This window comes from Cupressus sempervirens, chromosome 6 (genome assembly GCF_028749045.1).
Source record: "Cupressus sempervirens isolate cs-2001-9-10 chromosome 6, ASM2874904v1, whole genome shotgun sequence".
NCBI classification, from domain to species: Eukaryota; Viridiplantae; Streptophyta; class Pinopsida; order Cupressales; family Cupressaceae; genus Cupressus; species Cupressus sempervirens.
The window spans coordinates 219,398,219-219,412,277 of NC_143123.1; positions in this window are offsets into that span (position 1 = coordinate 219,398,219).

Sequence of the window (14,059 nt, forward strand, 5' to 3'; positions counted from 1 at the left end):
CAAGGAATACTAACAAGTCAACTCTAGGGTTACTCGAGTAGTCTTTTAATCCTCTGACCCCCTAGTGACTTTTTGTGGTACCAATATCTTATTAGTTCATTTTAAACCCATTTAATGAAATGTTATCACTTATTAACATAACCTACAATGGGTTACCCAGACAACCTCTTTAGGGCTCTGACTTCCATTGCAAGCCACTTCCCAACATAATATACAGATAACCTAGCCTAAGCTCAATAAAGAAAAAAGATCTCAAAGGACCACATACTATTCACCAATTCTTAAACAAGCAACTGGCAAGTATTGAAATCACTAGTCAAAGTACAAACATCACTAATACAATCATCCTAATAGAATTAATCCAAGAAAGTACACATAAACCAATCCACATCATAACATGACATCACCAAGAACAAATCATATAAACACCTTAGCTCTATACAAGTGACTGAAAAGCAATCCAAATACAACTGATCAGAGACTCAAGGGTTATATCTGATAGGTCATACCATTAACCTCAGTTGCACACTAGAGCATAGGAAAGCAATAATAATGAATAGATCAAAACACCTCATAGAGCATACAAGACACCATTTCCATGGTTGAGTATAAAAGATCATCATCAAAACATCATCATGACTTCACAAAACATAACTCCTGAGCCTCTGGTTAACATCCCGATTTGGTCAAAGCTAAATCAACTTGACACCCAATAGAAAAATCACACATCATAAAAAAGTACATACAAAAGTCATTTTCTCAACTCATTACGTTTTGAAAACACAATAATTCAATTTTCATTTGTAAGTTTTCAAGCTTTCATTTACATTTAGAAGTATTACAATTGATAATGTTTTCGATCTCAATTAGGGTTTCAATTTTCATTTCTCAAAGTATTATAATTACTAAGGTTTTCAAATAATAAAATTTCTCTAGTATTACAAATCATTTTCATATATCTAAACCATATAAACACATCCAAGTTTACAAAAGAAAACATTAATTCTCCCAATTAATTTCTTTAATTTTTAATTTACTTTAGAATTATATTTAAATAATAAAGTAATACATCAAAATTTTAAATAATTAAATTTCAAATTTTAACAATACTTATTAAAATTAATAATAATAATGTAATTAATTATTACCATAATAATTTTAAATTAGTTAAACTTTGGAAAAACTTTCCCCAAAAAAATGCTAAAAAATATAAACTTTCTTGAAATGGAAACCTGTTAAAAATAGAGACTTTCCTAAAATGGAAACCTACTAAAAATAGATTTTTTTCTAAAATAAAAACTTGCTAAAAGTGGAAACTTTCCAAAAATGGAAGCCTACTAAAAATAGAAACTTTCTAAAAATAGAAACCTGCTAAAAGTATAAACTTTCCAAAATGGAAACCTACTAAAAACATAAACTTTCCAAAACTAGAAACTTACTAAAAATGGAAACTTTGAAAAAATGGAAACTTTCCAAAAATGGAAACTTACTAAAAATGAATTTTTTTCTAAAATGGAAACTTTATAAAATTGGAAACTTTCCAAATCCTCATCCCATTTTCTAATCAATGATACAAAGATTTCAAAGCTATAATCATTCATAGATGTTTCTGAAACAAAGAACAATAATTCCATTACGAGGTTTTAGATTAAATCACAAACAATTCTATAATGAAAATTCAATTTTCTTAAACAAGGGTTTTAATCAAATTAATTTTCTCAAAGACGTATTAGGAACAAGGTAGAGAAGATTTCTACACAAGGGTTTTTCAACCACATTTAAAAACTCTGAAAATAGATTTATCCAAACATGAAGAAGACAAGAATTCAAAGAATAGAAATCCATAGTAAAATTAAACCACGACATCCTACTTGGATTTGATGCTAATATAAAAACACACAAAGCACACAAGAAAACCCTTTCCTTTTAAAAAGCTTCCTTCTTTGAAAATCGCTTCTCCAAACCTTGTGTATTTGCAAAATGAGCTCTAGATCTCTGATAAAGAGTTCTCCCCTAATTTGGGGCTTTGATTGTGTAATAATGAGAGGGAACTCCCTGATCAATTATTGTTTGTTACTTTATTACCTTTTATCTTTTCATGCACAACTCTTAACAATTTTACTAGCAGTTGTGCATTTTTTTATGTGCAACGAGAAGCCGATAGAGGTGATATGTTTAGTATAATGTATTATTACATTGTAAGTGATAGCTAGAAAGTGTAAAGTGGTTATGCAACCAATAATTGACAATTTAAATTTAATTATCAAATAAATTAGATTCATTAGAATTAGGATGTTTGGATTTTTTTTTGTAATGTGTATAAATATTAAGTTTAGAGCAACAAGAAAATAAAATCTATATAGTTATTTTGTAAAAAAAAAAATTGTTTAGTTTTTTGTTACTTTAATTATTAATTTTATTAGATTTTTTCTATATATTATTTACATCTTTAAAAAATAAAATTGTTATATAGAAAATAGAAACATTAATAATTTTATAAAACCATTTTTAAGCTTTGAAAAAGTCTCATAATTTAGATTTTAATATAAAATTTCTAAACTTTCGTACATAGTTAAATTTTTTTTTTTTTTTACATATTTAAATATTTATATTCTAAATATTTTAATTTAAAAAATTGACTCATGAATAGTTTTTAAGTATAATGTAGATTTTAATATTTGTATACTTTTAAACATGTTTTTGAAATATATTTTATTTTATTAAAAAAATATTGACTAGTAAATAGTTTTTAAGTATAATGTAGAATTTAATAGAAACTTTCTTTGCTTTTAAATATATTTTAGATTTTGTTTTTACAAAATTGAGTTAGTTCTTAAATACAATGTAGATTTTAATAGAAACTTTATGTACTTTTAAGTAGTTTTAGAAATTTATTTATTTTTCAAAATGAAGTTACTACATAATAAACAAGTGTGACGTAGTGGCTAATTACTTGTTGCATTATAATAAATATAAATTACTGATATAATTTTTTAATTAAATTGAATATTTAAATATAAACTCTATAATTTATTTTAAAATTTTAAAATTAAGTTACAATATCTTATTTAATAAAAACTTTCTATACTAATAAATAGTTTTAAAAATTTATTTATTTTTCAAAATAAAGTTACTACATAATAAACAATTGTCATGTAGTGGCTAAGTAATTGTCGCATTATAATAAATATAAATTATTGATATAATTTTTTAATTAAATATATATATTTAAATATAAACTATAAAATTATTTTAATATTTTAAAATAAGTTACAATATCTTATAATATTATTTAATTATATTCTATTTGAATATAATATTTTTCTTAAATATTCTATTTTTAAAATTAATTTTTTAATGAAATGAAATATTATGATTATAAATCTAAACTACTTGTACTTGAAGGCATGTCTTTCACCCCTAATAAAATAGAGTCCATCAAATACTGTCCATCAAAGTGTCATAGCTAATCAAATAATCATAAATTTTTAACTTAAAAAAAGTGCATGTATACTTTAACAAAAAATTAAATTATTGCACATAAAAAGAGATATACAATTTTAATTGGTAGACGTTGGTTGGAGACATTATATTTAATAACTAGTTAAAGACAGATTCAAAAATTGATACAATAGTACTTAGCCTACGAACAAGTACTAATAAATAATCTTTCTATACTTGTTTTTATTCTAAAAATGTCTACTATTTTTGAATTTAAATTATTAAAAAAAAAATTCACTTTCTATACTTGTTTTCATTCTAAAAATATCTGCTCTTTTTAAATTTAAATTATGAAAAAATAAATTAATCATATAAATGTTTATTTTTAAAGAAGATCAGAACTATGAATAGTAATTATTAATATAATTCTATACCACAATTTTCTTCCCATATTAAATATTATCTCTAATTCTACTTTTTTTACAACCTATTAATCTTGATACATAATGATTAAAAATAATAATTATAAGATTTTTGAATCTTACACTAATTCAATATAATGCAATCCATTTACAACCTCTACATTGTGATAAATTAAAATATCAATTATATCTTGTATTTCCAACTATAAAAAAAAATGCAACAACTACATAATATAGAGAAAGTGCATATGCCTACAAAAGAGAAACTTTGTGTATTAGTATAGCCGATGATTATTAAATTGAAGTTTATGATATTTCAAGTTCTAAGTAACACAAACCATAAACAAAGAGAAGGAAAAACACAACTAGAGAAAACACTTGAAATTCTCTTCTTAACAGTGTCATTAGAAAAAATTCATAGCCTTTCTTGAACAAAATGGAGCTCCCCAAGTTGCCTGAAATTGATGCCCTAGGTGCAAGTGACAAAGATCATGCAAGTAGGTGATCATGGTAAACTTTACAAAGATTGGCTAGAGAAGCAATGGAATTTAAACTTTGAAGCAGAAATTGCATTACAACAATAAATATGAAAACAAATTTGGGAAAGGTTACAAGTTCGGTGTACATAAATTCTTAAATCTTAGTGATGAAGAATTCAGAAATAAAAATCTTTAATAGCATCTATAATGGAGAAAAATTTACGAGAGAGAGCAAGAATGAACAACATAGTTTGAAATCCTTCAAACTATTGCCATTACCACTGCTATATAAAATTTGGGAAATGAATTTTAAAAGTCCCAAACAACTGTTGCAAAAGGAAAAAACAAAATGAAAGCCCCAAATAGTAGTAGAAAAAAGAAAAAACAATGCCTATGCAATGCAAGAGGGAAAGTTAAAGGAAAGAAATAAAAGGGTGAGAATAGAAATGTTTTTTGAGTGGGTATCTCTCTTTGGCTAACAAATTGCAAAAAAATTTCGGTGAGGCTGACAATTTGCCGGCCAAAAATTGCAAAAACCGAGAACAAAGTTCCCACATATAAGCCTATCGGCTTAAAAAAAAATCTTTATTTAATTAATTTTCTTTCTTCCTTTAATTTATTATATTTTAATTTCATGTATAAGCTTTATGTAATTTAATTAAAATAAACTTTATTAAATTTATGTTTTCTCTCTCTAGTTAATTGCAAGATGTTTAAATAATATATTTATTAATTCTACTAATAATATTATTTAGAGTTTATTATTAAAATTAAAACTCTTAAATAATAATTATTAAAAAAAAAAAAAAAAACACACCAAAATAGAACTTAAATAAAATCTTTAAATTTAATTTTTTTATTTAATTAATTCATAAGACATTTTTAGTAATATATTTATTAGCTTAATTAATAACATTATTTAGAGTTTATTATTAAAATAAAACTCCTAAATAATTATCATTAAATAAAATAAATATAAATACATCAAAAATATAAATTTAATAAATCTTTAAATTTAATTCATTTATTTAATTAATTTACGAGACATTTTTAATATTATATTCATTAACTTAATTAATAACATTATTTAGAGTTTATTATTAAAACAAAACTCCTAAATAATTATCATTAAATAAAATAAATATAAATACATCAAAATAGAACTTTAATAAAATCTTTAAATTTAATTCCTTCATTTAATTAATTTCTCAATTAATTAAATATAATTAAATATTGAATTTTTTAATAAAATTTTCATTAAATTATCTTTTAATTTGATTTAATTATAATAGAGATCACAATAGATTCATAAAACCAAAAATGACAACTCAACTGAAGACAAAAGACAATATCAAATTCTAGGATTAAAATCATGAATTTACATCACTTGATGAATTTAGAAAGGTGAAACTAACTCAGATACTTGTCCCATTTTCTAGGAAAATTGTCTTAGGAATTAGGATTTGGACTCAAGAGTTATCTCCCAACTTATACCATTGAAATATTGTGATAGGGTACGCTGATCCTAACAATTTAGGGAAGTTGATACTCGGTACCTATAATCTACATAAAATTCATGTATATACAAACACATATATTCTAAACTAAATAGGCAATGGCAAGAAGTGGTACATCATGTAGATTCCAACTAGCAGGTGACTATGACTCCCTTCCTCAACCACATCAGAAACATCAAACATAAAGAAAATATACATGCATATCATACACATTCAAGTATGGGGTAAGTATCCATAGAAACACATATAAATGATTCCTATAACTAACATCATGAAATAACTGAAATCACTAACTGAACATACATATACCATCATCAAAATAATCATAAATAACTGAAATACTAAGTAATTCATCACAAATATCAATTGAGTATAAAATAACATTTAATCCAATCTGGTAACCAAGCACCAATAATCATAAAACATAATCTGAAAACTAGCCTAAAAGAATTTGGCAATACAACAGAAAAGTCAAGTAGGTGTAGGCATTACATCTACTCCCCTATGACTTAGCTTACTATTGGAAGACTACAAGAAAGATAAAACTAAACTAGGGGTAGGCATTATATCCACTCCCCCTAGAATTAGGCTTACTCGTGGAAGCCTACTATAATGACTAGGGTAAATAAAATCCAAAGAGTACTATCTACAATGTCAAACAAAAAGCTCATTTAAGAAACTAATACAAATAAGTTAACTATATATACATTTTAAGTCACTTAGAGCAATATGATTCTAGTTTAATAATAAATCAAAAATTATATTAATCCAACATTCATCTTTTTAACAAATACTGAAATAGATCCCCTAAAACACTCCAAACAAAAGATTGACATATCTAAATCCATCGAAAAACATAAAAGTTATAATGTATAGACATAAATTAAAAGTCAAGAACATAAATGTTATGAGTTTCTAAGTTTCATGTTCAAAAGTTCCACTGCTTCTATTTTTTTTCTATTCAAACTATTTAGGTTCAAGTTTGTAACTTTGCTGAAAACACCCAAACAAGAACAACATAATATTCACAAAAACAATCAAAGACATACTACCTTAAAGCACAATTATAATAAAACATGTCTAAAATCCAACTCACAAGTTTTGCATTTTTCTATGTTTCAAGTATCAAGTCTAAAATTTCAAGTTTCAAGTGTTCAAGTTTGAATATTCCAAGTATTAAAGTTGCAAAAGATACATAACACTATTTATGTTTCATTTTAGTTCAACTAGTTCAAGTGTTCAAGTTGGTAATAGATACACATAAGAGTTTAGGTTTTGTTTCAATTCAACTAGTTATCAACTAGTGGTGTTCCAATATACCTAGAGCTCCCAATGTAGGAATTCGAGCTTTGATACCAGATGTAACGCCCCACCATGTGACCCCAAATAAATTAACCTAAAGTTTCACTAAGTTTGTCAAACATTTAAAAAAAGATAAAGATACAACAATAGTTATAAAATAGTGGAAGCAATTAACATACACTCATACATCAACAACACATAAACAGGTTACAACTCTTAAGGGTCTCATGATGTTGAATCACATTTAAGTTTAGTTAATACTAAAACCAATACATACCAAATCCACATTAAAGAATAACTACAAGTACAAGTTCTATATATAATATACAATTATATATGATATCACTTGATAATAAACAAAATGCACAATCATCCACTGTATAGGTCATAGGATATGAAAGGCTAAAATAATATACATCATCTCATAAGATCTATGAAATCAAATACAATACAATAGGTATATACATCCTTCATAGAATTATTGAATAGATAGAAAGGAATATATGTACAAATACATCCAATAGTGGCATTTGATTGTCAGATCTCAATGGTATAAGAAAAAGCACTACCACCTGACCTCATGGAACCTAGATGGACCATCCCATTGTGCTGAGGAGATCAACTCAAGTCCCAAATAGGATAAAAAACTCAAAAGTCAAAACCAACATCTAATTTTAAGGAATCACTTGAAAAAAACCTATCTCAAAGGGTTCCAAGACACAAGTATCAACTAATCCCAGAGGCAACACAAACACGTAGGAAATCTGTTATGCAAGTGGGTAAGTGTTATTGCATTAGCCAACTCTAAGGTTATCTTGACAACCTCTCTAGACTTTGCCCCCCTAGTGTCTCTATGTGGCATCGATATCCTTTCGTACAAACAAGGCATACTAATGAGTCAACTCTAAGGTTACTCGGCTAGTCTTTTAATCCTCCATCCCCTAGTAACTTTCTGTGGTACCATTATCTTATTAATTCATTTTAAGCCCATTTAATGAAATGTTATCACTTACTAACATAACCTACAATGGGTTACTCAGGTAGCCTCTTTAGGGCTTCGGCCTCCATTGCAAGCCACTTCCCAACATAACATATAGATAACCTTCCCTAAGCTTAGTAAAGAAAAAAGATCTCAAAGGACCACATACCATTCACTAATTCTTAAACAAGCAACTAACAAGTACAAAAATGACTGGTCAAAGTACAAACATCATTAATATGATAATCCTAACATAACTGATCCAAGAAAGTACACATAAACCAATCCACATCATAACATGACATCACCAAGAACAAATCATACAAATACCTCACACTATACAAGTGACTGGAAAGCAACCCAAATACAACTGATCGAAGACTCAAAGGTTCTATCTGATAGGTCACACTATTCACCTCAGTTTCACACTAGAACACTGGAAAGCAATAACAATCAATAGATCAAAACACCTCATATAGCATACAAGACACATTACCATAATTGAGTATAAAAGATCATGATCAAAACATTATCATAACATCACAAAACAGAACTCTCGAGCCTCTTGTAAACATCTTGATTAAGTCAGCCCAACACCCAATAATAAGATCATACATCATAAAAAAGTACATAAAAAGTCATTTTCTCAACTCATTACATTTTGAAAACACAACAATTCAATTTTCATTTGTAGGTTTTCAAGCTTTCATTTACATTTATAAGTATTACAGTTGATAATTTTTGTTTATCTCAATCAATGTTTCAGTTTCCATTTCTCAAAGTATTATAATTACTAAGGTTTTCCAATAATAAAATTTCCCTAGTATTACAAATCATTTTCATATATTTGAACCATATAAACACATCCAAGTTTATCAAAGAAAATATTAATTCTGCCAATTAATTTCTTTGATTTTTAATTTACTTTAGAATTATATTTAAATAATAAAGTAATAAATCAAAATTTCAAATAATTAAATTTCAAATTTTAACAATAATTATTAAAATTATTAATAATAATTATCAATTATTACCATAATAATTTTAAATTAGTTAAACTTTGGAAATACTTTCCCAAAAAGGAACTTGCTAAAAAATAGAGACATTCTCAAAATGGAAACCTGCTAAAATAAGAAACTTTTCTAAAATAAAAACCTACTAAAAATAGAGACTTTCCTGAAATGGCAACTTGTTAAAAATAGAAACTTTCTTGAAATAGAAACTTGCTAAAAATATAAACGTTCAAAAAATAGAAACTTGCTAAAGATGGAAACTTTCCAAAAATGAAAACCTATTAAAAACAGAACTTTCCAAACATAGAAACCTATTAAAAATATAAATTTTCCAAAAATGGAAACCAATTAAACACATAAATTTTCCAAAAATGGAAACTATTTAAAAATAGAAACTTACTAAAAATGAAAATTTACTAGAAATGAATACTTTTCAAAAATGGAAACTTAGTAAAAATGGAAACTTTCCAAAAATAGAAACTTAATAAAAATGAAAACTTTCCAAACCCTCATCCCATTTTCTAATCAATCAAACAAAGATTTCAAAGCTATAATCATTCATAGATGTTTCCAAAATAAAGAACAATAAATCCATTACGAGGTTTCAGATTAAATCACAAACAATTCTATAACGAAAATTCAATTTTATCAAACAAGAGTTTTAATCAAATTACTTCACTCAAAGACTTATTAAGAACAAGGTAGAGAAGATTTCAACACAAGTGTTTTTCAACCAAATTTAAAAACTCTAAAATAGATTTATTTAGACATGAAGAAGATAGGAATTCAAAGAACATAAATCCATAGTACAATTAAACCACAAGATCTTACCTGGATCTGATGCTAACACGCAAACACACAAATGCACAAAGCACGTGAGAAAACCACATCTTTGAAAATTGCTTCTCCAAAACTTGTGTAATTACAAAATGATCTCTAGATCTCTGATAAAGAGTTCTCCTTTGAATTAGGGTTCTAATTGTACAATCATGAGAGGGAACTTGCTGATCAATTACTGTTTATTACTTTATTACCTTTTACCTTTTCTTGCACAACTCTTAGCAATTTTAAAATATCTTTATTAAATTAATTTTCTTTCTCCCTTTGATTAATTTATTATATTTTAATTTCATGCATAAGCTTTATTTGATTTAATTAAAATAAACTATATTAAACTTATGATTTCTATCTCTAGTTAATTGTGAGACGTTTTAATAATATATTTATTAATTCTACTAATAATGTTATTTAGAGTTTGTTATTAACAATAAAACTCTTAAATAATAATTATTAAATTAAATAAATAGAAATTCACCTAAATAGATTTTTAATAAAATCTTTAAATTTAATTCTTTTATTTAATTAATTCATGAGACATTTTTAATAATACATTCATTAATTTAATTAATAACATTATTTAGAGTTTATTATTAAAATAAAGCTCATAAATCATTATTATTAAATTAAATAAATATAAAGACATAAAAATAAAACTTTAATAAAATCTTTAAATTTAATTCATTAATTTAATTAATTCACGAGATGTTTTTAATAATATATTTATTAACTTAATTAATAACATTATTTATAGTTGATTATTAAAATAAAAATCTTAAATAATTATCATTATATTAAATAGATATAAATACATCAAAAATAGAACTTTAATAAAAAAATTTAAATTTAATCCTTTATTTAATTAATTTCTCAATTAATTAAATATAATTAAATGCTGAATTTCCTTTATAAAATTTCCATTAAATTATCTTTTAATTTGATTTAATTATAACAAAAGTCACAATAGACCCATAAAACCAAAAATGATAACTCAACTAAAGATGAAGGACAATATCAAATTCTATTGTTAAAATCATGAATTCATGTCACTTGACGAATTCAAAAAAGTGAAACTAACTCAGATACTTGTCCTATTTTCTAGGACAATTGGCTTAGGGTTTAGGATTTGGACTTAAGAGTTATCTCCCCACTTATACCATTAAAATATTGCGATAGAGTACACTCATCCTAGCAATTCAGAGAAGTCGATACCTGATACCTACAATCTGCATAAAATCTATGCATGTACAAACACATATATTCTAAACTAAAGAGGCAATGGTTGGAAGTGGTACATCGTGTAGATCTTGACTAGCAGGTGACTACGACTCCCTTCCTCAACTACATTAGAAATGTCACGTATAAAGAAAACATACATGCATGCACACCATACACATGCAAGTATGGGGTAAGTATCCATAGAAACACATATAAATGATTCCTATAACTAACATCATGAAATAATTGAAATCACTAACTAAACATACCTATATCATCATCGAAATTATCATGAAATAACTAAAATAACTAAGTAATTTACCACATATATCAACTGAGTATAAATAAAATTTAATCCAATATGGTAACCAAGCACCAATAATCATAAAACACAATTAGAAAACTGGCCTATAAGAATCCAGCAATACAATAGAAAAGTGAAGTAGGGGTAGGCATTATAGAACACAACTGCCCTCTCAAGGGAGGTCAAAAATTTGCTAAGGAAATTCGCATGGGTGCCAAAATGCACAAGGTTTTTTTGAATTCCTAGGGTATATTTTGGTATTAATGATGGGAATGCAGACACTAGAATTTAAGCGAGAATATAAGAAATTCATAAAAATACAAATAAAAAATGTCAACTTTTTTTCTCTCTTGAAGTTTACTAATAAGAGATTGTAAAGTTGTATAAAATAGAGAATTTGGCACCAAAGCATACTACTAATGTATAAGAGAGAAAAACATATAATTAAGATGACATTATCCTTCACCTAGGTATACTTAGATGCTCCAAAAGAAAAATAGGAGATAATAAATTACAACATTTAAAGAAACCTACTTTCATACCATACTTGCAAGAACCGAGAACTATACTACAATTTAAGAAATGGAAATATAGACCTAAGAATGCACAAACCCAAATTATGCAGGCAAACAATTTAAGAGAACTTATTCTTGATAGTCTTCTAAGGAGACTTTGTAGCTTTCTTATTTTCCTCAGCCTTACTAACTTGAGCAATGCTTGTTGCCTTGACCATTTTCCAATGTAGTAGGATTCTAGATGTAGTGCCTCTTGTTTTTGCATTATGTACCTTGTTATTTTGGTTTTGAGAGATACTTTAATACTCATGTTCAAGGACATTCTAGATGATCTAATGGTTAGATACTATATTTCGATCTACCAGTATCATAGATGTTAGATGCTATGTTGTTCAGTTTGATCATATCTACATGATGATGTTTATTGATGTGACATGATGATATCTGGTTATTTTGTATTCAGACATATACTCTATTTATGATTATATGATGGATTTATTGGATTTTGGATACTTGGATTTCTTAATACGACTATTTGCTTCATTCTTGCTTTGAGATGTTTTATAATGTAGTGAGTGATTTAAATGGATGATTCTAATGTGGTTAAATAAATGGTTATTTAATGTGATTTAATGGTTTAATTGCTTCACCTATATTATTATTATATGCAATTACACTTGATCGTGTTGTTTAGTGTGCAAGATTTATATCCTTGGCACCGACACATAGAGTTAGTGATTCAACTATTCTTACCTAGCTTATGTCATCCTTGTATGGTCAAAAAATCCTATTTAATTGATTAATTATACCCTCTAGTGATTTAATAAATCTAGACTCATTTGCATTATGAGATTAGACCAGTGAGTGTGTATGTGCATTTAGAGGTTCACAATTGTTGCGAAAGTTATTTTGGAATATTGTGATTTATTGGTTAAAAGGAATTTTGGGCTCTATCTTATTTAATTTAATTCCCAATAGCTTTGTTATAGTTTAATTCCAATTACTTAAAATAGCCTATTTTTGTTTGGTTGATTAAGGGTTTAACTAGGTTATTTGGTTAATTACCCTAATCTTTTTATTCACTTGAAAAATGAATATATTGAAATAGGAATTTGAGAGAAAATTCCAAATCCTCTTTAAGAGGAAATACTATTCTGTTCACTATAGGAGCTATGAGTGTGAGATTTCTTGGTCTTGTTGGATCTAACTCAGGAAGATCTTGGATTGCCGTGACTTTTGACAGTTTCTGGGGGGTTTTTATTTTACTACTGAAGTTCCTATAATTTCCCTTTTGGCTGTTAGGTAGGGTTCTCCTAATTTACTATTTCAGCTCTATTTCAGCTTCTATTTTTGGTAGCTCTTTGTTAGGAGGTTGAGAACTAGTTCTCCCCTCCATTTCTAATTGCTATCTCTACCCGGTTGGAAGGTATGAGCATTTCCTTATTTTTTGAGATGGGGGTTTGGGGTTTTGCACATATATGTTGGTCATTTTTTCATACAGACTCCAAACCTAGATTGTATTTGATATTCATGGCTTTTGTACCCAAAGATGGAATGGGTTTTAATTTAAAAGTTTTTGACATTTTGATTTTTCACCTCAATTTGTGCGCCACCTTGATTTCTCGAGTTTTCTTAGCACTATAATTGGTCGTGGATCTAGATTATCCATAGGGATATCTTTTTGGGCCTTGATTTATTTTCTTAATTTCATGGATTTGTGTTGAATCTATACTCTTAGATATAGGTCAGTTGAGTGATTTGTTACTTGTGTCTTTATATTTTTCATCTAGCCCTTGTTATTTATGATCATCATGCAGTTGGTGTGCCTACACATGAGAAAATGAGCATGCACTTTTTTGGTTCTTGTGATACCTAAGCTCCCAATTTTTTTTGATTGAGTTATGTTCATTGGGGTTGGGTTAGGAAACTACATTCCCTATGGGCATTCATCGTGTGATGAGCATGGGTTTGTAGGGTAAGGTTGGTGGAGGGGCTTCCCTCATGAACTCGAGTTATCCTGACAAGGTATATG